The following is a 27,283-nucleotide window of genomic DNA, read 5'->3' as shown; positions in this document are numbered from 1 at the left end:
GAAGACGTACAGAGTTAAATGAAATTTTATATGAGAAATAATTATTATTGTTATTCATAAGAATATTAATACTAAGATTCTAGGAATAAGAACATTTTAATTAATTATTTTGAAAATAATAAAATTTTTAATCTTTTAAATTTATCTCACGTGGTCTTTGAATTTTAATTTTTATCAACAATGTTCCTAAAATTTTATAACTATGTACAATGGGCTCTTATAATGATATTTCTTCCTCAAATAAAAAAGACTAATTATGTATAAAATTTTAAAATTTAATTGGTAAAAATTAAATTTCAAGAACTATATAATAATGGTGGCAAATTTGAAGGATCAAAATTTCATCATCCCATTAAATTTTTATATAAAAAAGTCTTTAATTTTTAAATCTTAAATTATTATTATCATTTGGTGCCAAAGTGCCATTTCCCCCAAGGCTTAATGCGCGAAGCAGAGGCACCTCCTACCAAAATGGAAGAGCCGAAGCAAAAAGTTCAAATCTCGTTACCCAGGACGATAAAAGCTACCAGTTGGAGATTCAATTCCATTATGGTTAACAAGTCCTATTTCTGATCCCACCCAACCACCGCATTCTTTCCCAATTTGTTCTCCAATCGCCGGAATCGTATCTTGTCCCACCCCCAGAACCATTCTTTCCCTCCTCGTTCTTCCTCCGATCCTTTCAGCATTATCGGAATCCGAGCTCTGTTTCATGGTTCCACGATTTCGCTTTCTCTGTTGGAAATTGGAATATAGTCTCTGAATTATGGAGGCCATTGAGGAGTTGGTTCAGCTCTCAGATTCTATGCGTCAAGCTGCTTCTGTGCTTGCCGATGAAGATGTTGATGAGACGACACCCAGTAAGCGGCCTTCCACGTTCCTCAATGTCGTCGCCCTTGGAAATGTGGTAAGTTTTTATATTTGGTTCCTATATGTTCAGTGCGGGGTTGTAGAATTTTCGATCTGGTTTTTGTTAGACAATGCTCCCTGTTTGGATTGGGAATCTGTTATTCTGAACAGAGTGTCTTGGTGTGTAAACCAAAAACATTATTTTCACCGAGGAAGTTGCATTTGGTGGGAGAAGGGAGCAACGTGTGGAAATGGGTATACGTAAAATCAGTTATGGTTGACAGATTAGGATTCTTCTTAGAATTGGGAGGCTGTTATTGCATTACAGGGTGTTGTTGTGAGAGCAGAGAACCTAATGAGAGGATGAGAGGTTGCAGATAATGGGAGAAGGAAGCAACGTTTTGAATTGGGATATTGGATGCTTTTAATTCACTTGAGAAGTTTCACTATTTACGGATGTGCAATTGATCTATTACAAAATGAACCAATGTAACATCAGGAACGTAACAATGATGTGGAATAGGTTTCATGTCGTCTTTGACAAGTCATTGTACTTGACAGATGATGGAATTCAAAGATTATGGTTCAGCAATATAAATTTCTAGGATTTTGGAGCTTTTGAGTGGATGAGAATTGGCCAGAATAGTAAGTTCGGTTGCACTTGTGGAGTAACATTTTAGGGTCTGCCCCCCCCCCTCCAGAGCAATGCACAATTTTCTCTGGCCATGCTCAAAATAGTAACTGCGTAAGAAAATCTATCGCGACCTAAATTAAAAGGGTAAAGATAAAAGGCATACCTGGGGTCAGTCAGAACTTTACTAATAACACTTGCTTTTCTGTTAATATGTATGTGGTGCCTTGTTATGTTGTCCTGTCATTGCAAAAATGAAATCAGTACGAGTGTTTCCTTATTCCCTTTTTTTTCTTTGGAATGACTTTTAGGGTGCTGGAAAATCTGCTGTCTTGAATAGCTTGATTGGACATCCTGTTTTGGTAAGTTATTTGGCTGATTTGCTTTTTTGTTGAGTTTGCTCACTGTTCTGTTTTTCTCCCTTGATGTGTCATAAATAAGCTTCTGACAGCCAACCGGTGAAAATGGTGCTACCAGAGCTCCCATAAGCATTGATTTAAATAGAGATAGCTCTTTAAGCAGCAAGTCAATCGTCTTACAGATAGAAAATAAATCTCAGCAGGTTTCTGCAAGTAAGAACAGCTAAGATTATTATTTTTGGTTTTAAATGCATTGGGCAATGTACATTTCTCCTCAGCCTTGGATAAAAAATGTTTTCAAAGCCTTCTACTAGCACTGCTCCTATCATGTTTCTGATTGTCTGATTTCTATTTTGATCTTTCAGGTGCCCTTCGACATTCTCTACAAGATAGGCTAAGCAAAGGTTCATCTGGAAAGAATCGTGAAGAAATATCTCTGAAACTATGCACCAGCACTGGTAGGCCCATGATTGTTCGCCCTCCCCCATTTTAGCATAAATGAACGGGTGCTTTTGAGGAAAAGATAATAAACAAGCTTTGACTTTCAACTGAAATGGGTGATAGCATAAGATGCTTTTTGAATGTTGGCTTTGTCTCCAACATTTTTTCTTTTTAATCTTATGGGTTTCCTTTGTTTCATATTGTGAAGTTATTCACCTCAAAGAGACAAAGATAGACAAGACGTGCGTTGATAATATGTGCTCCAATTGTACCATGGAATAGAAAAATACCAATGGAAAGAAGAAATTATAGATAAAACATAACAAAATTGTAAGTTACCTTATCATCCTAAAAGTTTGAGCTGCTAGGAGAAGGCTAATGAATTATATTATTATCACTAAAAAGTCTCCACCTGGAAGCCCTTTGGACTTGAAGTGTGGACAGTACTCAAGAATGGTGACAGTAAGAATCAAACTCATGACGATTTGGTCACAACTAGAGATTTTAATGCCATGTGAAATGCTATTTTGTCGTGGAAGTTGAAGACTTAAAGGTGTTGGATGAAAGCCTGTTAATGGATTTTTATTATATATTTTTAACATAAATAATAGCCTTCTATTGTCTATAGAATATGACTGCAACAACATTGCATGATGCCATTGTATTTTATTATGAATTAAGTTTTTAGGAATATTGTTAACTAAAATGTCTCGTTTAACAACTTCCATAAGCATTTTCTTTGGTTTTCCTCTACCCCGTCTTTATCGAGCTCAAGATTATCCTTTACACTCTCCTTACTGGTACCTCCTAAAGTTGGGAATTCGGGCGGGTCGGGCTTATTTGGGCTCGGCCCGAATAGGCCCGAACCCGAACAGGCCTGTTTTTTTTTTAAAAAGCCCGAATGACTAAGCCCGGCCCGAATTCCTTCGGGCTTCGGGCGGCCCGAATACCCGAATTTTATTTTTAAAATTATTTTTAATTAATTTTTTTACTTTAAAATTAATTATTTTATTTTATAAAAAAATATAAAATATATATTTTTAATACTTAAATGATGTTTAGGACTCAAATATATGATATTTTAGTATAAAATAACCTAAAATTAAAGAATTAATTAATATTTATTATATATTATATATTTTTAAAAATAAAAAAATTATTCGGGTATTTGGGCCAAGCCCGAACCTGAATCGGGTTTGGCCCGAATTTTTTCAGGCCTATTCGGGCCGGCCCGAACATAAAAAAACATCTCTTTTTTAAAGCCCGGCCCTAAAATTTTTCAGGCTAATTCGGGCTAGCCCGTCGGGCTCGGCCCGAATTACCGACTCTAGTACCTCCCGTGACCTTGTCTGTATATGACCAAACTATATCAAATGATTTTTTACCATTTTTCCCTAATAGATATCAAACTCACCTTTTCTCGTACATGATCATTTCTGATTTTATCTTTTCGTGTATGTTTGCATATTCATCTCAACATTCTCATCTTTGCCACTCCAACTTTATGCTCTCGTCCCTTTGAAATCTAATATTTATTATCATATAACATAACTGGTCTTATAACAGTTTGATAAAACTTCTCTTTTAAGTTTATTAGGTGCCTTTTCAATCACAAACAACTTCTTTAGCCTTTCTTCAATTAAACTACCTAACTTGTTTTCTATGTGCAATATCCCTATCATGTTGAACAATAGCTCTAAAATATATAAACTTTTCCATTTGAGGTATAATCTGATCTCTTAATCTCACTTTTAAATTACTATTAATTGACCTTTTATCAAATTACAATGCAAATATTTCATCTTACTCGTACTTAGACCAAAACCTTTCAACTCTAAGGTCCTTCTCCTTAACTCAAATTTATAATTAATCTCTTTTCTTTTTTTTACAATAAGAACTATATCATCTACAAAAAGTATGTATTTGAGAATTTTCTCTTAAATATATTCAGTTAAAACATCTAGAACTTGGTTAAACAAATAAGGACTCAAAGGTGATCTTTGATGTATTCCAATTCTTATAGGAAAGCCTTTTGTTTTACCGCCAAATGTTTTTATATTATTGGTTGGGCCCTTATACATATCTTATATAGCTTTACTATAGGCAACCTGAACTCCTTTCTTTTCCAAGGCTTTCCAGAATACTTTTCTCGGTACACGGTCACAAGCTTTTGCCAAATCAAGTATAAATCTTTACTTTTGCTTTGACACTTTTTCATTAATTCCCTTAATAGATAAATTGCTTTTGCAGTTTCTCTACCACCAAGATGCATAATTTGCTGAACACCATAAGGTAGTGTAATCAAAGGTGTTCACATAGGCACAGAGGCAAGGCAATATCCACCTCCAGTGCTCTCACCCATGAGAGGTGCTGTCTTTAGTGGGGTGCCAAAAGGCTCACACCTTTTGCGCCCTTTCACTTGTGAAAGAAATACAACTTAGTTGCCATTGTCACTTGAAACAATCAGCTTCTAAGTCCAAGTTTAGAAATTATAAAACTCAATCTGTTAAGTCCGGCTCAATCTTTTACATTCTATGAGAACAGGGTGTAATTATCACCATAGGATATTTATTTTAAGGCAATTTTTTTTTTTTGGGGTTTCGCAAACATTCACAAGAAAACAAAGCATTAGGGACCTCCACAGTGTCAACCAACCTTTTACAATTTTGAAGTCTATATATGAACATTCATTCACTAGAACAAGTATACAACAGCTACACGAACTATAGAATGTAGGATTTGGGTTAAATTCCAACATTGTATTCATGATCTGCCTCACTGTACTATTAAAGCCTGTAAACTCTCCAGTGCGTTTCATCTTTTGTTATTTTGTTAATGGCTCATGACTATCATGACCACTGAATTTATTTTTTTGGTTCATATGTCATTCTTTCTTTCAGAACTTGCATGTCATAAGTTATTTATAATTACATTTATCTGTTTTTTTATTTATATAGTGTAATTTTTACAACTTAAGTGCCTTGATTCACTTGGACACGTGCCTTACTAGTGCCTTTTGCTTGAAGGCATTTTTGAGGTCCAGGTGGTTTTTGCCTTTGACTACCGTGCCATGCGGCATAAAATACTCAAACTTCTATTATTGTCCCCTTCTTCTTCTAGAACCTCTTAGATGAATATGCTTGTTTTAATATGTATTATTATCACCACTCTTATATTATTATAATTGGAAAGAAAAAGGAAAACAGGCTTATCAATTAATGTAATTAAATCTCCCATCCCTCTGCTTATTGATCAACAGACTTGAAAGAACCTAAAGAACCAAAGAAAGGCCACAAAGATAATCCTAGCTGATTTCATGACTAAGATTTTTCCTTTCAAATATGAGCTTTCTGTCCCAGCCAAATACATCAATGAGCAGGGTATGGGACTCACTGCTCTAAGTTTCTTCCACCTTAAATTTGCTGGTGCTGCAGTATAAAAAATCAGTCAATTAAAATGAAACTTTGAGAACAAATTCGTTCAAAATAACTGCTTGAAACTTCGAGAACAAATTCCTAAAAGCAAAAAGCAAACAACATTAGCTGCTGAGCACTTACGAAACAAATGGGAGTAGAATGACTGATTCATGTTTGTGTTGGTCATGCTCAAAAATACAAGCCAATAATATGACCTTAAAGTTTGAAAAGTTGCTATTTTGTAGCCTGCTGTGGCACAATTGTTACTTTATTGTCTGCTTAAATAATCACATTCATGATCCACTGAGAAAGGTGATCTTTTCAAATATACACTTAAGATTGACTTGTAAATCAAATTGTCCTTGTCAATTACACTGAGGATGATCTGACCTCAAGACCAATTCCAAAATCTATTTGAATTCTTTGTTAATCTGGCTTATAAATCCATGGATTTTCATGACAAATATCTTTCATATCTTTCATACATGATCTTAGTGTAGTTTTTTTATATTATGATTTACTGTTGTAGTCTTCACCAGCTTGTGATGAACTCAGAATTTTGTGACTATATGCTATGCTTTCCCATTTACCATAATAGTGATAGGGAAACAAACAGTGAAAAATGGGGAGGAGCAGGGGATGGATATTAGACTCATGCTTTTGTTCTTCTTCAGCTCCACCATTGAAGATGATTGACTTGCCTGGACTGGAACAACGAATAATGGATGAAAAGTTGGTGAGTATGTGTGTGTTTATCGTTTATTAAGCTGTGTTCAACTTGAAGTATATTCTGCACTATCTACTATTTGATGCCTGTATTTTCATTTTCTAGTAAATGTTATATTCATCTTCGGTGTATGGTTGTTTGGAGATACTTGCTTCAAGGAGAAATTTATTGTTATATTTGTTTATTGTCTTTATTCCTCTTTTCTTTAGGTCAGTGAATATGCTGAACACAATGATGCCATTTTGCTCGTGATAGTTCCTGCTGTTCAGGCACCAGAAATTTCATCATGAAGAGCCCTTAGACTAGCGAAGGAGTATGATGGAGAATGTAAGTTTTCAACTTTTTCTGTTCTTCCATCCCCTTCAAATTAGACTCTTTATTATGCCTATTAATTTTGAAAACTGAGTTTTGCTTAAACATTTTTGTTATATTGTTGTTTTAATTATTATTATTCTCTTTGGGTCAATTGTAGCCACAAGAACAGTTGGTGTTATAAGTAAAATTGATCACGCAGCTGCTGAACCAAAAGCCCTTGCAGCTGTACAGGCTCTTTTATTGAACCAAGGACCCCCCAGAACTTCTGATATTCCATGGATTGCTTTAATAGGTCAATCTGTTTCAATAGCTAGTGCACAGTCTGGTAGTGCTGGGACTGAGAGCTCTTTAGAAGCAGCTTGGCGAGCTGAGACTGAAAGTTTGAAATCAATATTGACTGGAGCCCCCCAAAGTAAGCTTGGTAGGATAGCTTTGGTTGAGTCTCTTGCTGGTCAGATCCGGAGTTGAATGAAGCTCAGGCTTCCAACTCTTCTTTCTGGGTACTTAATTTTTTGTCCATCCTATTGGTTTTGCATTCCTTTTAAGGAGAAGCAGTGATGTTCTGTATCAACCACTAACACACACACGCATACATACTGCAGAGTTGGACTCCCTTTTAAATTCTAACATATAATTTTCATCTAAGAAATCAAAATGATTAGTTGCTAGTTCTTTGAATTGCTACCTCCTCCTGCCCATTACGTTGTTTCATTATTTTACAATGAAAAATGTTATCTTATGAAAAGAAAATTAAGTTTATTGAAAAATTAAAATGATAAATAGGGAGTGGATAATTATTTTAAAATGTACACTTCTTATAACCTAATTTTTTCCAAAGGACTTAATATACTCAGATTTTTATCAATACACAAGTATGTGACATGTGTATATCATTAAACAGCTCAAATTGTGAAGGGAATAGATGAACTCATGTAGATTGTTGACTAATGGATTCATGTTGTCCTTATGACTAGACATTTGTCTAATATGAATGCTTCATGTTGTGCCTTCTCTACTCATGGCGTTTCAGTATGCACATTGCATTTTTTTCTAAAAATGAAAGGGCATTCTGTGATAGGTTCTGGTGTGTTAGAGTAAAAAGAAATTATTCATTAGCCTACGGTATCTGAAATCTAGTGCCACAAATCAACAAAGACAAGGATATCTCCATGAGTAATCTGAATATTTACCGCATGACTTTTCGTTGCAAGCATCTGTCCTTATACAGTGATGACATGTACAGCCACAACCATCTGACACCTAACCCAATAACTAACACTTATATATGCAGGACACATGGACATCAAGATGCATAATACATAAGAAACATGGACGCTAGAACACTTAGAATAGTGCCAACATATAATAACAGTTAACAAGAAATACAATGCCTGAACTAGTAATCCTAATCGTAAACAAATACATACCTGCCTAATTTCCCCATTTTGTCCTCTTCTTCCTTTTAGTGTAGGTAATGATGGATGGAGGAGTCCTATGATTCTGATTGCATTTAATATGTTTATCTGTCTTTGAATGTGTGTGCACGTTAGATCTGCTGCTAATGAGAAAAATTGATGGCTTGCATATGAAACGCTCTGATTTGTGTGCTTAAGGTTGCACCTTCTGCGGGCTACAATTGTTTTTCTTTTCTTAAATTTATGATATTTATTTCTTTTTTTCTTTTTTCTTTCTGTATTCTTTTGTATATATATATATATATTGGAAATGCTGCAGTCTACAGGGAAAGTCTCAAACTGTCCAGGAAGAATTAGTGAAGCTTGGTGGACAAATTACTAGTTCTGAAGGTACAAGAGCTCTAGCTTTGGAGTTGTGCCGTGAATATGAGGATAAATTCCTCCAACATCTTGCTGGAGGTGAGGTTAGTTCCTGTTATCTCTTGATGAACTGGAGTGCTTTATTTAGAAGCTACTACAGGGAAAACCATGAACAAGTAAAAAATACAGATAAAGGAAAAGGGGGAAACTTTAAATGAATATACTGAAGTTGGTGTTGGACCACTAAGAACAAGATTGGAGTTGGAGCTGTGTCAGTATTGTCAGAATCTCCTATGCAAATGTGTACAAAGCATTTGATGTTAAATTTTGGCTTCTTCCCTTGAACAAATGCTTCGAATTACCATTGCTAGCAACAACACTGGTAAGTAATTAAAAAAAAATAGGGTTAAAGGGAAAATTTACCTTGAAAGTTTTTCATCAGGTAGAATTGGTATTCTTAATTTTCGATTGACACAATGTTAGGGCGCAATGTTTCCTTATAATAATGTTTGACAAATGTTAACCATTAATTGAACAATTTTGAGGTCTAAAGATCAATTTTTCCCTGAAAGTTTGTCTGAAAGAGAAATTGGTATCCTAAACATTTGATTGGAGCAATTTTATCCCTTGTAGTGAATGAGTCATAAGAGAGGCCTTCAAGAAATTGCTATCAAGTGGCAAGTAGAATCCTTTGTAGACAACTTAAATATGGAATTGGCTATTGCAAGTGGTGGAGTAGCCTTGCTTCCACGTTCTATGAAAATTTAGTCTAAGATGCTTCGTTTGTCCCTCCTACCTTGGGCAAGTCTATGTTGCCCACAAACAGATTTGAGCAAGTCAGTATATGCTTATGGTTAAGCTTATGCATGTCCGGACTTGCTCATGGATACATGTCTAGACTTACTCATGGGTAAAATAAGGGTAAGGGCAATTCCATGAAGTGTTTGGGTAGAGTTGGTTTTGTACCTAGTGAACCTTGGGTAAGGCCTTTAGTTAGAATATGGGAATATGAACCATATCTTAATATTGATAATGAGTTATTGGCTTCTTCTTCTAATTTAAACATTGATAATTCAAAAATATTATGCTAATTAAAAGTTTAGGACACCAATTCTTCTTTTAGAAAAACTTTCGAGGCAAAATTGCCCTTTAACCTTGGTTGGAATTGTACAATTAATGGTCAACATTGGTCAAACATTATTATAGGGCGGCATTGCACTAGTTTTGAAGCTTGCATGGTAACACTACACCGATCAAAAGTTAAAGATATCAATTTCTCTTGGCACAAAACTTAAGGGCAAATTTGCCCTTTAAACCTATAAAATACTATGTTTGTTTTAATTATATCTTATTAAAATATTAATACTTTAATATATAATAATTTAAATGTTATTATTATTTATAAATCTTCAAACACAATCTATGAGTCAACTTTTGAGATTTACAGATTCTTCACCAACTGAAAATTTTTGAAGGGGCAACTTGTAAATTTTGGAAAAAAGACTTATAAATTATCATACTATTTTAATATATAGATCAACTAATGTAAAAAACACATTTACTTAATAAATCTTGAATACCCTAGTTGAGTTTTAAATTTTTGAAGGAGGATTTATAAACTTTGGAGGAAAACTTATAATTTATCACACTATTTTAATTTACAACTTAGCTAATGTTAAAAACACATTCACCTATAAATTTTAAATACACTAGTTGAATTCTTAATTTTTAAAAGAGGACTTGTAAATTTTGGAGGAATATTTATATCATAATAATAATATTTAAATTTAAATTATTAAAACAAATATATATTTTTTAATCAATTACCAATGTTGTTGCTAACAATGATGATCTGATAATCACATGGTAGTCAGTCAAAATGGTTGGCCAGCATGGTATTTTAGTCTTTTACATTGATAAAAATGACATTTGTCTTTTAGTATTTGTTTGTAATTTATGGGACTTAAATTGTTATAGAATATTTATTTGTAATTTCTAGGATCATTTTTAATTTTTGAGGTCATGTTTTGTAATTTTTAGGTCAACTAAAGGTCAAAGATAATATTTATTAACGGTAAGGGAAACTGTGGAAATATACTATATTTAATGTAAATATCTGATAGTTATTATAGGATCAGATATATTAGGAAATCTTTTGTTTTATTCTCCCTATCCCTTATTTCTTGGCCATATATCTCGGCTGACATCATGGTCTGTATGTGTATATGTATGTGTCCTCCCACTGTACAGTGTAATTCAGTTTTTTTGCTTAATAATTCTTCATGGTATCAGAGCTCGAAGAAGAACGAGCAACTGAATCATCAGAGACGAACATGGACTCGAGCTTTCAGCTTAAGACTCACCGAAATATAGAGTCGACTGGCTTGGAGAGTTCGTCCGATGCGAGCTCACGTCAAGTCGCACACCTTGTGACTGGCCAAGAGAGCTCACTCGTCTCTCTCGTCTCAGAAAAACTCACCGGCGTCAACTATCGAGAATGGGCCCAGACTGTGCGGCTCGCAGTAGAAGGTCGTGGCAAATGGGGGTACATTTCCGGTGAAACCCAGTGTCCAGAGGCAACGAATGTCAAGGCTCTCAGGCTCTGGAAGATCGAAAACTCAATGGTATGCTCATGGCTGGTTAATTCAATGGCACCGGCTGTGAAGAAGAGTTTTTTATTTCTCCCAACAGCTCGTGAGATATGGGATGCTGTGAAGGAGGCATACTCAGATGGGGAGAATGCTTCTCAAGTGTTTGAGATTAAATCCAAGCTATGGCTCGTAAAGCAAGGTAATCGTGACCCAAGTGAATATTACTTGGAAAAAATTGCTCTATGGCAAGAACTTGATCTGATTACTGCTGAAGAATGGACCAGTTCTGAGGATGCTGCTCGGTTCAGAAAATAGCTGGAGAAAGAACGACTGTATGAGTTGCTAGTCGGACTTAATTCAGACTTGGATGATGTTCGTGGCAGAATTTTGAGTTTGGAACCTTTGCCATCTGTCCGTGAAGCCTTTGCAATGATCCGGAGGGAGTACTCTCGAAGGAAGGTAATGTTGAAAGATGAACCCATTTCTCAAACCGGTACTTTTGAATCCTCTGCTCTTGCTGCCAAGTCTAATGATCCTAGAAACACTAAAGGATGTCCCACGTGTGAACATTGTAAGAAAGTGGGCCACACAAAGGATAAATGCTGGGACCTCCACGGTAAGCCACCCGACTGGAAGCCAAGAAAGGGAAAAAGTCGTGGATATGTTGCTGAAAGCTCTACGGGAGATGATAATTCACAGCCCTCAAATGATCAACTAAGTAAGATCATTGACATGCTGTCAGCCCTGCAAACTAATAAGCAACCTATTGCTACTGTGGTACAAAGAGGTAATTTTTCTAAAGCCTTGGCTACTATTAAACGAGTATGCATTGGAGATTGCTGGATAGTAGACTCAGGTGCGTTGGATCATATGATTGATAATATTAAATTATTTACGACTTATGTACCTTGCCAAAGAACTTTATAGTCAAGATTGCCGATGCATCGGAGTCGGTCATCTCTGGTATAGGGAGTATACAACTCTCATCTACTTTAACTTACATCACGTTCTGCATGTGCCTAATTTAAAATGCAGCTTACTCTTAGTAAGTAAAAATTGGCAAAAAATGAGAAATGTCATGTTGATTTCTTTGCTACTTATTGTCTTTTCCAGGATCTACTGACGGGGATGACGATTGGTAGTGCTAAGGAATTTGATGGTCTTTACTACCTAGATGGAAATAAAGTCAGTAATGTTAGGTCATGCAATAAAGTGTCTCTTCCTAAGACTAGTGAGTTGGAGTTGTGGCATAAACGTCTTGGTCATCCTAATTTCAATTATATGTCAAAAATGTTTCCTTCAATTTGCAATAAAAGAGATTATTCTCAGCTCTATTGTGACTCTTGTGAAAAAGCAAAACATCATTGTGTTTCCTTTCCTAATCAGCCATACGTTGCATCAAAGCCTTTTACAATCATTCACAGTGATCTATGGGGGCTCTCTCGGGTCCCTAATAGGACTCACTCAAAGTGGTTCATCACCTTTATTGATGACCATTCTCGCGTTACTTGGGTGTTCCTTCTAAAAGACAAATCTGATATTTCTCAAGTGTTCATTGATTTCTATCATATGGTAAAAAATCAGTTTCACACGTCTATTCAAACTCTTCACACTGATAATGGCACAGAATACTTCAACAAACATCTCTCCACTTTTTTACTTTCTAATGGAATTGTTCACAAAAGTACTTGTCCTTACAGTCCTCAGCAGAATGGTATTGCTGAAAGGAAAAATAGGCACATTCTTGAAACAGCTCGTGCACTTCTCTTTAGTAGCCATGTTCCTAAATATCATTGGGATGATGCTGTCCTAACTGCAACCTTCCTTATTAATCGCCTTCCCAATCGCAACTTGTCATATAAAACTCCATTGAAGTTCTACACCAAACTTACAATCTACCCTACCTGGAAAATACTTTACCCTTACGGGTATTTGGATGTACTTCCTATGTTCATCTTCATCACACAAACAAACTTGACCCTAAAGCTGTCCGATGTGTTTTTCTTGGTTACTCTGCCACTAAAAAGGGGTACAAGTGCTTTGATCCCACCACCAAACGTATCTTCACCACCTGTGATGTCACCTTTCACGAAACAGAATCCTTCTACTCCCAATCCCAATCCAGGGGGAGAATTGGAATGAATTGCAGATTGGCATAGGTGAAAACATGAGTGAAATACCTGAAACACCCAATCTTATAGCTGTACCTCATCATTTATCTCTTGAACCCACTGATCCTGATTTGGACCTAGGAATTGAGAACACCAATACTAGAAATGATATGCCAAATCCTAGTCCAAAGGAGACGTCCACAACAGGGGGAGACACCAGATTTGCACAGACCTATACACGGAAAAACAAGACAGGTAAACAGACCCATATCTCAAGCACTGACCAAGAGTCAGAACCAAATGTAGGTCCAAAAGAAGATAATGGAGGAAGTCTGGAAGAATTAGGAGATAAGGATGATATTGACCTACCGATAGCTATGAGGAAGAAGCCGAGAGCCTGTACTAGGCATCCGATGAGAGGTTTGTGTCTTATCAAGCATTGTCTGCTAAATTTTCTGGATTTACTGCCCATTTGAATAGTGTTATAGTACCAAAGAGCATTGAAGAGGCTATGGCCGTACCTGAATGGAGACAAGCTGTAATAGAAGAAATGGAGGCATTGATAAACAACAATACTTGGGATGTGGTAGAATTACCTCCAGGAAAGAAAGCAGTTGGATGTAAGTGGGTCTTCACACCTAAATATAATGCTGATGGGACTCTAAATAAACACAAAGGGAGACTTGTCGCTCAGGGTTCTCCCAAGTGTATGGTATAGACTACACGGAGACATTTGCACCGGTAGCTAAACTCAATACTATTAGAATAATTCTATCACTAGCAGCCAACCTTGATTGGCCATTACATCAATTAGATGTAAAAAACGCCTTCCTAAACGGTGAGTTGAAAGAGGAAGTATATATGAAGTTGCCACCAGGGTTCCCAGGAAATAAACCGAATCAAGTGTGCAAATTGAAGAAGTCCTTATATGGACTAAAGCAGTCTCCGAGAGCGTGGTTTGAAAACTCACACAGGTACTAAAAATGGCAAGGTTCAAACAAGGTCAAAGCGATCACACGATGTTCTACAAACACTGAGGCACTAAAATTACTGTTTTGTTGGTTTATGTGGATGATATGGTTCTTACAGGCGATGATGTTGAGGAGATTGAAAATCTTAAAAGGGCGTTAGCTCAAGAGTTTCAGATAAAAGATCTTGGAGAAATGAAGTATTTTCTGGGCATGGAGGTAGCAAGATCCATGAAGGAAATATCTATTTCTTAGAGAAAATATGTGCTAGATCTCTTAAATGAGACTGGCATGCTTGGGTGTAGACCTAGTGATACACCCATCCGAGTTGACAAGATAAGCAATGAAGAAAATCTTGGCAAGCCTGTTGATATAGGCAGGTATCAACGTATGGTGGGGAAATTAATCTATTTGTCACATATTAGGCCAGACATCGCCTTTGCAGTTAGCATGGTGAGTCAACATTCACATGACCCCAAGCAGAAACACTTGAATGAGGTCTACAGGATTCTCAAGTATTTGAAAGGTACTCCTGGAAAGGGTTTATGGTTTAAGAAATTTGAGAAGCGCAGTATGGAACTCTACACGGATGCAGATTGGGCAGGTGATCAAGAGGATAGAAAATCTACATCTGGATACTGCACCTTTGTTTGGGGAAACTTAGTTACTTGGAGAAGCAAGAAGCAAAGTGTAGTAGCCCGTAGTAGTGCAGAGGCAGAATTTCGAGCTATTGCTTTGGGAATCTATGAAGGTATATGGATTAAAAGGGTGATTGAGGAACTAAAAAAGGATGTTAACCTACCTATCACTCTGTATTCAGACAGTATGGCAGCAATCAGCATCTCACACAACCCAGTCCAACATGACAGGACCAAGCATGTTGAGATAGATAGACACTTTATCAGAGAGAAGATTGATACTGGCATCATCCAGATGAGACACATACCAACAAGGGAGCAAACAGCTGATGTTCTCACCAAAGGCTTGAGTAGAGATAAGTTTGATTATTTCATCCGCAAGTTAGACATGATTAACATCTATGGTCCAACTTGAGGGGGAGTGTGGAAATATACTATATTTAATGTAAATATCTGATAGTTATTATAGGATCAGATATATTAGGAAATATTCTCCCTATCCCTTATTTCTTGGCCATATATCTCGGCTGACATCATGGTCTGTATGTGTATATGTATGTGTCCTCCCACTGTACAGTGTAATTCAGTTTTTGCTCAGTAATTCTTCAGAAGCATTGTACTATTTTCAAATTTTGAAGAGGAATATTGCATTACAAAAAGGTTTTGGATACTAGACATTCCTATACAAATAGCTGAGGGGCAAAAATGTCCTTCACCCCTTCTTTTGCCTTCCTTTTAATGTGCCACTTTTGGATTATTCATCAATTGATAGACCTTATGGACTGTATAACTCATTTCTAGTCATGTAATTGTTCATGTTGTAAAGCACCATTGCACCAATTACAGACCTGTAAAGATGGGATTTTCCATCTTACTGCTCCTTCTTTCTTCATCGTCAGCCTAGAAAACATAAGAGTTGAATTACCTTTTACATCTTCCACGTTGTCAGCCCAGAAGGACCATATTTGCTTGCTTGGTTGGAAGTTCCTTTTGAATAGAGCTGCTCCTAATCTCTCAATCCAAGCCCTTGGAGCTACTGTATAAAGCATTATTGAGTCTGCACACAAGCTGCTTATTACTGTCTTCAGAGCCTTGAGATTGTTGTATATAAACTTCTTCTTGCAGCGCTCCATTGAGTAGGGCATTATTTACATTTTTGTGATGAATATCCCACCATCTAAATGGTGCTGAGGATAGAATCACTGTAGCTGTCACTGGTTTTATAACTGGACTAAAAGTTTTGGCATAATCAAAACCCCTCTCTTTGGTGAAAACCTTTAGCCAAACAAGCCTTATGTCTAGCAATACATAGAACCATCAAGCTAGGTTTCTTTTAAGCTTTGACAACCCATTTACTGATTACAGCCTGTGGCTTCTCTTTTAGGTGGTAGATGAACTGGAGACCAAGTTCCATTCTTCATCAAGGCTTCGTACTCTTCGTCCATAGCCATTTTCCGTTAAGGAGTATTGAGAACCTCAACAATGGAATTATGTCATGTTTTTCCCCCTGATAAAAGAAAGATTTCTGCATATTTTTGGCAGATCACTGGCTTTGATCAAGGAGTCATAGGATGAACATTGGTAGGAAGGCTAGGAGATAGCTGTTGAATTATTGGAAAGATATCTGGGCATTTCTAAAATCTAGCGGTTAGACAACAAAATGAACTATACGTCACCTTAAAATTGATGACATGTACCCTTATTATCTCAGCAAATATTGTAAGATTCAGTTTCTTGCATTGATACTTGGTTGATAATAGATTTGGATTGTGTTGCATATATTTGACCATTTTAAATTATTGCAGAATTTCCCCTTAACTCAGTTTAATAAGGAACAAACCTGGTGTTGGTGTGTTGGAAAATTGGAAGCTGCTCACTGAAATTGTTTGCTTATTTGTTTATATCTTGTTTGATTCTGAGTCCTAGCTTAATGGGACACCCTAATAGCAGAAGAGTAGTAGGACTGTTGACCTTAGGTTGCTTTGCAGATGTAAGGGTGTTGGGAGTAGCTGGTTTTGAAATCTAATGTTTATTCTTCCTTTCATTACAGGGAAATGGTTGGAAAGTAGTTGCTAGTTTTGAAGGAAATTTTCCTAACAGGATCAAGCAACTTCCTATAGACAGACACTTCGACATAAACAATGTCAAAAGGGTAAGACTTCTCTGAATTGATTTTATTGGTTTTAGGTTGAATCATTGAATATAACTTCGCAAGGTTCTCCTTTCTCATATGGCCCTTTTAGTTTATGTCAGGTTGTTCTTGAAGCAGATGGATATCAACCTTATCTTATCTCCCCAGAGAAAGGTTTAAGGTCCTTAATTAAAAGTGTTCTTGAACTAGCAAAGGAGCCATCACGTCTTTGTGTTGATGAAGTATGCTTCTATTGAGTTGATAATTCTATTCAGTAAGCCAATTGTGTCTAGGTGTATGCTTTGCTTACCATGATGAGATTAGAATTCTCTTTTCATCTTGTGTTTTTGTCTTTCTATGTTTTATAGTTTTCTTGTAAACGCTTGGCAGTAGACTTTTCATTAAGCTTTGTGATAGAATAAAATATCAGTAGTTCTCTGCCTTCTTGATGTAACAATAAAAAAAATTTATATATATATATATAGCAGTTCTTCTCTTTCTGTTTCTCCCTCTTTCTCCCTGCATCTATATCTCCCAATTTTTCTCTACTCTCCCTTTTTTCATCCACTGGTTCTGCATCAGGAAGTCTAGGTTATTTTTATTTTTATTTTTTAAATTTTGTTTTAATGCATCTGTTTCCGAACTAATTGTTGATATGACCCATATTGCGTCTTTCAACTAACACACATGCATTTAATTAAATTTCAATCCATAACATAGTACATATAGACCAATTACTTGTGTTTGTTTCCCTATTGATATCACTGCTTTGCAATATGCTTGTGGTCCTCTATAAAATCCTTCGGCTGCCTCCTCTCTTTTAAGCTTCTTTTAAGTAAATTGAATCTGTTGGGCAACTATCAAATTAGGTACATCGTGTGCTTGTGGAAATAGTTTCCGCTGCTGCACATGCTACACCTGGTCTTGGAAGATATGCTCCATTGAAGAGAGAGGTAACAACGCTTTGAGGTAATTATATATAAGTTGCTCCCCTTTTTAGATATTTAATTATCATACATCTATCCATTTTTATTAGATTGTGGCAATCGCAAGTTCTGCCCTGGATGCATTTAAAAGTGAGGCCAAAAAAATGGTGGTTGCCTTAGTTGATATGGAGCGTGCATTTGTTCCACCCCAACACTTTATTCGTTTGGTACAGCGGCGGTATGTACAATCTCTCTCTGAATGCATATGTGATAGAATATAAGAATTAATATATTTTGAGGAAACATGCAGAGAGAAACTTATCCTACTTGTGCATTTTATTTTATTTACTTTCTTGTTATATATTGCAAGTAGGTTTTACTTCTGCAAGAAGGTTTACTTGTGCAAATGGATCTACTTTTGCAAGTAGGTTGACTTCTTGGTTAAGAATTCCCATTCTATAACTGGCCTAGGGTAGCCTATTTTATGAGAATTATTTTGATGAATGAAATACTTGTTTGCTAGGTAGCCAACTCTTCTCCCTCCCATGCTCTGTTTTCTCTCCCCCTCAAATTTCTGTTCTGTCTCCCTCCTTCTCCTCTTTGTTTCTGAAACTCCCCTAAATTCTCCACTGTTTGCATCTGTGGCTGTGTGTATGAGTGTGTGTTGCATCAATATGTACGTACGATCTGGGAAAAAAAAAAAATTCTTATGCTTCTCAATGGGATCACATAATTTTCCCATTCCTACGTGACACAGAGTTTGGATTTGAGGCTCATGATAATTCAATACCATGAATGATTCATGTGACTTGGAACTTTCTTGGGAATGTATAGTGTATGAGATTCTCAATGTATTTTGTGCTAATTTAGAAAGATGATGATGAAAAGCAAAGTACAATTGTTAAATGGGCTCTAATCTATCCCTCATCCTAAAGTTTGGAGATATTTTTGGTTGAAGAATGATGTAAAAGGAAAGGGTAGCTATTGACAGAAGATAATGGGCAAGATCCGTAAGTGAGAGGTCACAAGTTCAATTGTGCTTATAACTTCTATTAGCACCTTCCTCAACAACAATAACAACAACAACAAACCTTAGTGGGATAAGTTTTCTTTAAACATGCCCAACTCATCTTAAACAATTTTCAACTATTTTCTTGATAATAGATGCCACATCAACTCTTTCTCACATGAGATCATCAAGCCATGACAAACATGGAGAAAAATTCATTTATCCTATTCATACAGGGGAGCATTTTACAAAATCTATATACAAAGAATGGAAACTATCCTAGGAAATTTAATAAATGTATAGAAACTAAATTTCTAAACTTAAGGAATTGAAATTCTAAGATTCTATTATAAATAAAAAATAAAAAATTATCTTATAAAAAATAATAAATTACAATGTTTACAAATATTATGCCGTAATTATAATTAGACTCATAATTTGTAACAACATTTACACCCACACACACGAACGTGTTATGCACGGAAAATAGGCGTCAAATTATTGAACCCATAAATCAGAACGAAGGCAAAAGAATGACATGACCATACATTAAATTCCTTATATGCGTATAAAACCACAAATCAAATTTTTTTTTTCCCTAAACCAGATTGTGGTACATTAACCAAACTGCCATTTCATTGTATTGGATGCGCTGAGAATTGCAAGTGTAGTGGAGAGTTTCCAAATGTGTGTCTTGAGGAGAGTGGCACACTAGAATGAATCTGTGATTTGAGGAGGGTGCTAGAGATGAATGTAATAGACTCGAGGATGATTAGATGTATGGGCATACAATGGAAGATTGCAGTAGCATATTTGCTTACAACATTCGGTGAGATTTGGATCAAGCGTGTTGATACTGTCAATCGAGGATTTTCTAGAAAGAAGGTGATAATTATGGGGAAGAAAATAAAAAGTGCTATCATTGCTGCATGAAACCATAAATTGGATAATGATTGTAAAAGTGTGTCTATTAGCCGAGGAATCAGATACAGCGTGGTTTTATATATAAAGGTAGCAAATTGCTAATTGGAAATAGCTAGAAATATCAATACCAGGGGAGCGTGGCTTCGTTTCTTGCTAGACTTCTTTACATTTATCTCCCTTTATATTTATATTACTAAAAATAATAAAAAAATCATAAAGAATCGTAATATAAATATTAAATTTGAATTTTTTTTCACATTTTTAAAAATCTCCTTTGTTTATATTTTTTTTTGTCCAAAAAGTCATGGTGGTAAAAATCAATGAATATTTGACTATTGACTATCAATTCTTTATTATAAATTCAATTTGTGATTATATTTTTAATATTGTATAATATTTTTAATATTTAAAATTAAACATATTACGTCGTTTATGATTGGTTTGACATTAACGAATGCTTTGATTAATGATCTGTTCAGTTTTATTCACCTTGATGAAGCGGGGTTATCAGCATCTATCAATTATTATGCTCCAAAAATCTCCTAGGTTGTCATGTTAATATTATATACTAAAAAAGCTGGTATTATTTGACTGAACATACATTGATTTGATATGTTATAATACCTGTTTCTTTTGCATTCATTAGAATGGAGAGGCAGCGCCGAGAGGAAGAGCAAAAGCGGCCCCAAAAAAAGGCAGTCAATGCAGAACCGTCAGCTCTAAATAGGGTGTGCAGTTATTTAGTCCCTTTAAGGAACTACAGGCTAGCATTTTGTCTTATCATATAGATGTTAAATTGTCTTGCATATTCCAAAAATGTGATGGAAAATTAGTTTCCTTTTCTAGGATATCAGTCCTCAAAAAGGTCAACAAAGTGGGGGAAGCTTAAAGTCATTGAAAGAGAAATTTGGTCTGCATGACAAGGATTCACAAGAGACATCCAGCTTGAAGACTGCAGGGCCCGAAGGAGAAATAACAGCAGGTTTTTACGAATTCATCCCAACTGTTAATGTGAATCTAACTGTCTCATGAAGGCCACTCCTTTTGCAGTAGTGTCATTAATTTACTTGTGTTTCTCTTTTCTTCTAATAGTTGTTCCAAGATTAAAAGCTTCAATAGCCATCCTACTTAAAAGAGTTACCTCCTTTTGTTCTGTTGTCATCCTTCTTATCAAACAACAGCGTGCAATAGATGTATAAATTCAAATATTGTTGCGCACATCTTGGTGGTGGCCGATCATCTCATCCCATCATTGTATCAGCATTGATTATTCTTGTCTGGCTCTACATTGCTGCAGTTATCACAATTGTCAGCTTGCTGATGTACCTTTTCTTCTTTTATTATGGCAATTCCAATTACCGAGTGTCATGCTAAAACATTTGTCCTCGTGTTGCTGCTTTTGCACTAATTGGTCTTGCACTTTTTGTATTAAGTTAAATATTTTAAAATGACAGTATTGCTGAAATACAGGATAATAATTGTATGGTTTATACTCTTCCCCCCCTTTTTTTTAAAATAAGAGAAATAAAGAAAACTCTCCTGGTTATCTTTTCAAGGCAATGAGGTTGTTTTATCCTCTCTTTTAATTCTCTTCAAATCTTATATAGCTAGTTTTTTCCAAAAGAAAAAATATATTTTCAAGTTAATGGATATTTAGTTATTAAACTTATTGTGATTTCCATTAGCAATCCCCTGATCTAGATATTTCATACTAAACTACAAATAATTTCTTGACAGTTCCTTGTCATTCCTATCATCCTATGTATTATTTTCTCTCTCCGTTGTAATGTTAGGTATCGTATGATATAAATAGGTAATTTGAATTAACTTCTTTCTCGGTAATGTCTCTTCTAAATGCAGGATACTTATATAAAAAAAGCGAAAAAGGTAATAATTGGAGTAGACGATGGTTTGTTTTGAATGAGAAGACTGGGAAGGTTAGTAAATCATCTTATTTGATGGGCTGATGGTGAGATTAAATGAACTTTGCTTTTTGTTTGCAAATAAATCTCATTCTGAAAGAAGAAAGGTGATGAAAACCAATAAACTAATGATATTGATATATTGATGAAGTTCTAATTCTTTCGCTATATGGAGAGAGGAGATGAGAATGAATAAGCCAGTGCTTACAGTAATATGAAATTTCTTAAAAAAGGCAGAAATAAAGACTTAAAGGACTGGATGGAAACAAGCACTCTCAAGATTGAGAGGGTAGAGTCTCTTCCAAAAGCTACCAAATTCTTGTTTGTTCCCTCTCTACATTGATCCCTCCATATCACCTCTTCTAACAAACTTCATCTCTCTCTTCCCCCTGCTCTCCCTGTGCCTCCCTCTCTGTCAGCTTACTCATATAGTATTTAATGTTCTTCCAGATTTCCTTCACATGCAGACATAACATAAGGATAAGGTAGGGCTCTCTGAGGTACTGCTTCTTCAAAATGGTTTTGGGACATCATTTTCCACTCATGTTGGTCCCTATCTCTGGATCTACCTCAAGTTTGGGGTATGAGGGATACCAGTACAACCTTTCGTAGGTGGACTTTAGCTTGGAGGTTCCATTATGTAAAACGATGGTATTTGGGGAGAGGATCTCCTTTAGGGTTGTAACAGGGTGGGAATATAGGTATTTAGAAACTCAACGGAAATTGAAAATTGAATCTAATTTAATCAATTGAAAAATTAATTGTTACCATTTGGGAAAAAGATGACGCTGTAATTTTCAGTAAGGTGATTCTGGCGTTTCATGAAAATAACTTCACCAAGTTGTATGATGTCGTTTGCTAAGTGTACGACCTAATTTTCCAAATAATTGAAGACATATTTACGATATAACTGGGCATGAGATGTATGGGGAATTCAACATCCTCATGTATGATAATTCATACTGCTAAGTTAAGGGCTCTCATTAATTTGATGTTATCTTTGGCCAATTGAAAATTTTGGTTTTTGCAAGCGACCTGTGTTTGTATCTTAGAATTGAGAATGAAGTGTTTTGGTTTTTTTTTTTTTTTAATATGCACAACAGGAGTGTTTGAATCTTTGACCTCTGTCCACAACCTACCCCACCCTTATCATCTGAGCTAGCCTAGGTGGCTCAAGTGTTTTGGTTCTATTTGGGTATTCAATCTACCAAGGTCACCCATCAGTTTTTTTTCTTTATTTTTTTAATTTTTTATTTATTTATAAAAAGAATCTTAGAGTGCATATTACATTTGTCGTTCGAGCGTATATGCAAACACATTAGTATCTGATGGTGATGCGTTGATTTGATGAGGAGAATAATCAAGTCTTGTTTGATATGCTATGATTTGCCTTTCTGCAGCTTGGTTATACAAAAAAACAGGAAGAGCGACATTTCCGAGGAGTTATTACTTTACAGGTTTGTACTTCTTTATTTCGCAGATATTCTTATATCAAAATGATCAGTAGTCTTGATGTAAATTGTTCCTTTACTATATTTTCAAATTTTTTTCATCACGTAATCTTTACCTTTGGTTTGGATGAGGTGAAAAAGGAGGAGGGAAAATTCCCAAAAATAGTAAAAAAAAAAAAATACTAATTTTGGAAAATTTTCCTCCTAGTGAAAAACAGAGAAGTAAACATTGTGCAAACCAAGAATGGTCAGAAGTATCAATGCAATCCAAGAATCTTCATCCTTAGGCATTAGACATCAAATATCGATGCATAGAAGGTAAACATCAATAAAAAGTGAATAATGATAATGCTTTGAAGTGCAAGGCCACTGTATTGAGATGAAGCTCCTGTATGGATACATAAAGGCCATGTATCAATACATTTTCACATGTATTGATACGTGTGATCCATTGAAGAAATTTGCACCTAAACACATCGAAAAACTAAATGTTCTGAAATTGTTTGAAAGTCATTTAAATTTTAAAAAACAGGCATTCTCAACTATTTGCAAAACATAATCCTAAGAACTCGATTCTTGCTCTTGCCAATTGAGCTCCCAAGTTGTTCTTTTTCCAACACTTCTTTTATTCTTCTTGAAGCTTCATTATTTTGCTGGACCATTTATCTTCATGATTTCTTTCCTTTCCTTGACTTGACTACATATGATATTCACATTAAATCTAGTAGTTAGTCAAATTTCTTAAGTATGATGTGTGTGTGTGTGTGTGTGTGTGTGTGTGTGTGATATAAAGAACATTAAATAAATATATTATGAAAACTTTTTGCTCCACCATTTGACATTATCAAAACTAATCATGTAGGTTATCAAACCTAACAAATCATACCTAACAACACAAGCCTATAAAATTATTAGTGTCTACATGCTCAGGGCCTGATAAAGAATATTGGACTGATAATGAATTTTGACTCTTCAAGAATATTCTTGTTATTGACAAAATTCATTCATGGAATGGGGTATATAATGGGCTGCATAAAGTTTCTGAATCCTGTTTGAGAAAGTGGTTTATTTCTATTTTTGAAGTTGAAATTCAAAGACTGATAATTAATTTTTGGCATATTCCTTTTTTATTTTGAATTTTATAACCAGGAATGCAATATTGAGGAGACTTCTGATGACGATGCTCCTGCAAAGGGTTCTAAGGATAAAAAGGCAGATGGGCCTGATTCTGGAAAATCACCAAGCCTTATTTTCAAGATTACAAGCAAGGACCCCCATAAGACTGTTATGAAATGTAACTAACTCTCTTCCTAACATATGCATCTTATCACCGCCCTGCCAAATCATGAATAAAACTGAACAGTCTATGTCAATGTTGCAACATGCATTTGGCAGCTGAAAGTGTAGTTGTGTTAAAGGCTGAGAACATGGCTGATAAGGCTGAGTGGATAAACAAGCTGAGCAATATTGCACATCTTATTAAAGGAGAAGATCAAACGATAGCTGAATCTGGTTTTCCTATGCGACAAAGTCTTTCTGATGGTTCTCTTGTAAGTTAAAATCTACTTATCCCCTCTTATTTAATTTTATTTGATCGCATAATCAAGCATTTGTATTCTTTCTTCTCCATACCATAGGGGGAACTAACATGTTCGTTCAGTTGGGCTTACACCATTAAATATGAAAAGCTTTCCCAGTGATGCCTTTTACTCCTCCCCAGCCTCTGGCCTGGCTAAGATGTATATTCTAAAAATCAATTATGAATTTCTTGAGAGTTGTGAATCTCTGCAGTTACATGTTTTCTCATATTTTTGTATTTACATGCTTAATCAGTTTACCATCCCACCATGGTTTTTCTTTCTGGTGTATAGAGTCTATTATGCAGCTACTGATGTTGAGTACTTTTGTAGGATGCCATGGCAAGAAAACCTGCAGATCCTGAAGAGGAACTTAGATGGATGTCCCAGGAAGTGCGTGGTTATGTTGAAGCCGTTCTTAATAGCCTTGCTGCTAATGTTCCAAAAGTCAGTTTCTTTTATTAGTGCTATGTTTGTTGTCTTGACTCTTGGTTTATTTCTGTTGATGAAATCATTTAGTTTTGGCTGAGCAGGCAATTGTTCTTTGCCTAGTAGAGAAAGCCAAAGAAGACATGCTTAACCAATTATACAGTTCTCTCAGGTCCATGCTGTCTCCTTTTTCCTTACTTTCAGTGAGTTTTTTGTTTCTTGACGTGCCATCAAGCCTTCCTTACTTTTCTAGCTCCACGATGCAAACAAACTTTGATGTTCTTGCGACTCCACTATTATTCTTTTACACATTTAAATAAATATGTAACTACAATCCTAGTTCTCGTGGATTTTTTATTTTTGTTTTAATGCTTTTTTACCAATAACTATTAATGACTATCACATTGAGATAATCATATTATATACACATTTTATACACAAGACCTGATAGGCAGCATTGACTTCAATTGTCTTTAACATCTGAACAAACTTTTAGTATCACCAATTTGATATGTTGTTGTTGACAGTGCGCGTAGCTCGGAAAACATTGAACAATTGCTCCTGGAAGACCAGAATGTAAGGCACAAAAGGGAGAGAGTCCATAAACAGTCCACCCTTCTTTCAAAACTCATTAGGCAACTTGGCATCCATGACAATAGGGCAGCTGCTGCTTCTAGTTGGTCTGATAGAGGGGCAGGTAACATTTTGCACGAAATGTTCTTGAGGTTCTCTCGTGAGAAAAATTTTGGGTATTTCAATTTAGATGATTAACTATGTCTTCCTCCCAAGTTGCTTGTGAAAGCATTAGCTTCTATGCTTTTGAGTGGCAATGTAACTTTTTCTTTGAAAACATCCTCAAAATTGTGCCATGTACACAGTGCAAATGTTTGGAAGCTTAATTAACTTTTCTTAGATAATGTGAGATATTACGATAGTTTCTTGCCATTCTTTGGAGACACTCAATATGCAAACGAAGGTTGATTTAGTAAACCTATACCTCCTACAAGGACATGAATACCTTGTTAATGGGTAATTTTTCTTCATCTTTTTGGTCTTAGTAAATCCACGAGACAACTTGCCTATAAATTTTTCCTTAACCAAAAAGATGAAGAAAAAACTGAATACCTCTCTTTCATGTTTTTAACATTGCTGTGTAGAATTCCCATTGGAATCAGCTGAATCTGTTTGAATTAATTATAATATAATTTAGTATAATGATATATAGCTGATATATAGTAAGAAGGGTTTGAGTCATCGTGTCTGTAAGAGGGTCAAAGCAATGTATTGGGAGATTCTTTTTGTATGAATGATAATTGAGTGATAAGATGAGTCTTATTTTCTCCCTTGTCTCTTTCCCCACTGAATACCATAACATGTAATAATTTCATTTTTCTATAATTTGTTTCTCCAGAAAGCAATCCAGGAACCTCTGTGCCTTCTTCGCCTGGTGAGGATTGGAGGTCTGCCTTTGATGCTGCCGCCAATGGTAGAAGTGACTCATATAGGTATGGATCTGGTGGTCATAGTAGACGTTACAGTGACCCATATCAAAATGAAGTAAGCTCGAGTTCAAACTCTAGCAGTCGCCGGACACCAAATCGGTTGCCACCACCGCCGCCATCTAGTTCTAGGTATTAGATAAAGTTGCATATGATCTTGGCGATGATGATAATTTTTCAATCTTTTGGATAGATGCTTTCAGTTTTCTCTGCCTCATATTGAGGCTGCCTCATATTGACGTCTCTCTCTTGAGTTTTAATTAAATTACACATATTTTCTTCAATTTCGAAAACCAATATAGATTCCTCTTGCATTTTGTTTAAAAAAAAAATACAAACTCCTTTTTTATTTTCCTCTCTGAGAAAAATTAAATTGCACAAACTTGAGTGAAATTTTGTTGAATTTATATAGACATTTTTTTATTTTATAATATACGCAAATCTTGCCTATAAATAAATGAGAAGTTTGTGTATTTTCCCCAAAAAAAAAAAAAAACAGAGAGAGAGGTTTATGTAATTTATTCTGTTTTTAAAAGAAGATACTCATTTACTCGATAAGATCATAGTGTTTAAAATTGCGAATAACAATTGGTT

At 35.4% G+C, this 27,283-nt stretch overlaps 1 pseudogene; it reads left to right on the top strand.

Annotated features, from left to right (window-relative positions):
• The first annotated feature begins 450 nt into the window (after positions 1-450).
• Positions 451-27,283, top strand: LOC129306073 (dynamin-2A-like; annotated as a pseudogene).

This window comes from Prosopis cineraria, unplaced genomic scaffold (assembly GCF_029017545.1).
Source record: "Prosopis cineraria cultivar Desert tree isolate PC_DT_omini unplaced genomic scaffold, ASM2901754v1 PC3, whole genome shotgun sequence".
NCBI lineage: Eukaryota > Viridiplantae > Streptophyta > Magnoliopsida > Fabales > Fabaceae > Prosopis > Prosopis cineraria.
This window is presented reverse-complemented; position numbering and strand designations above follow the sequence as displayed.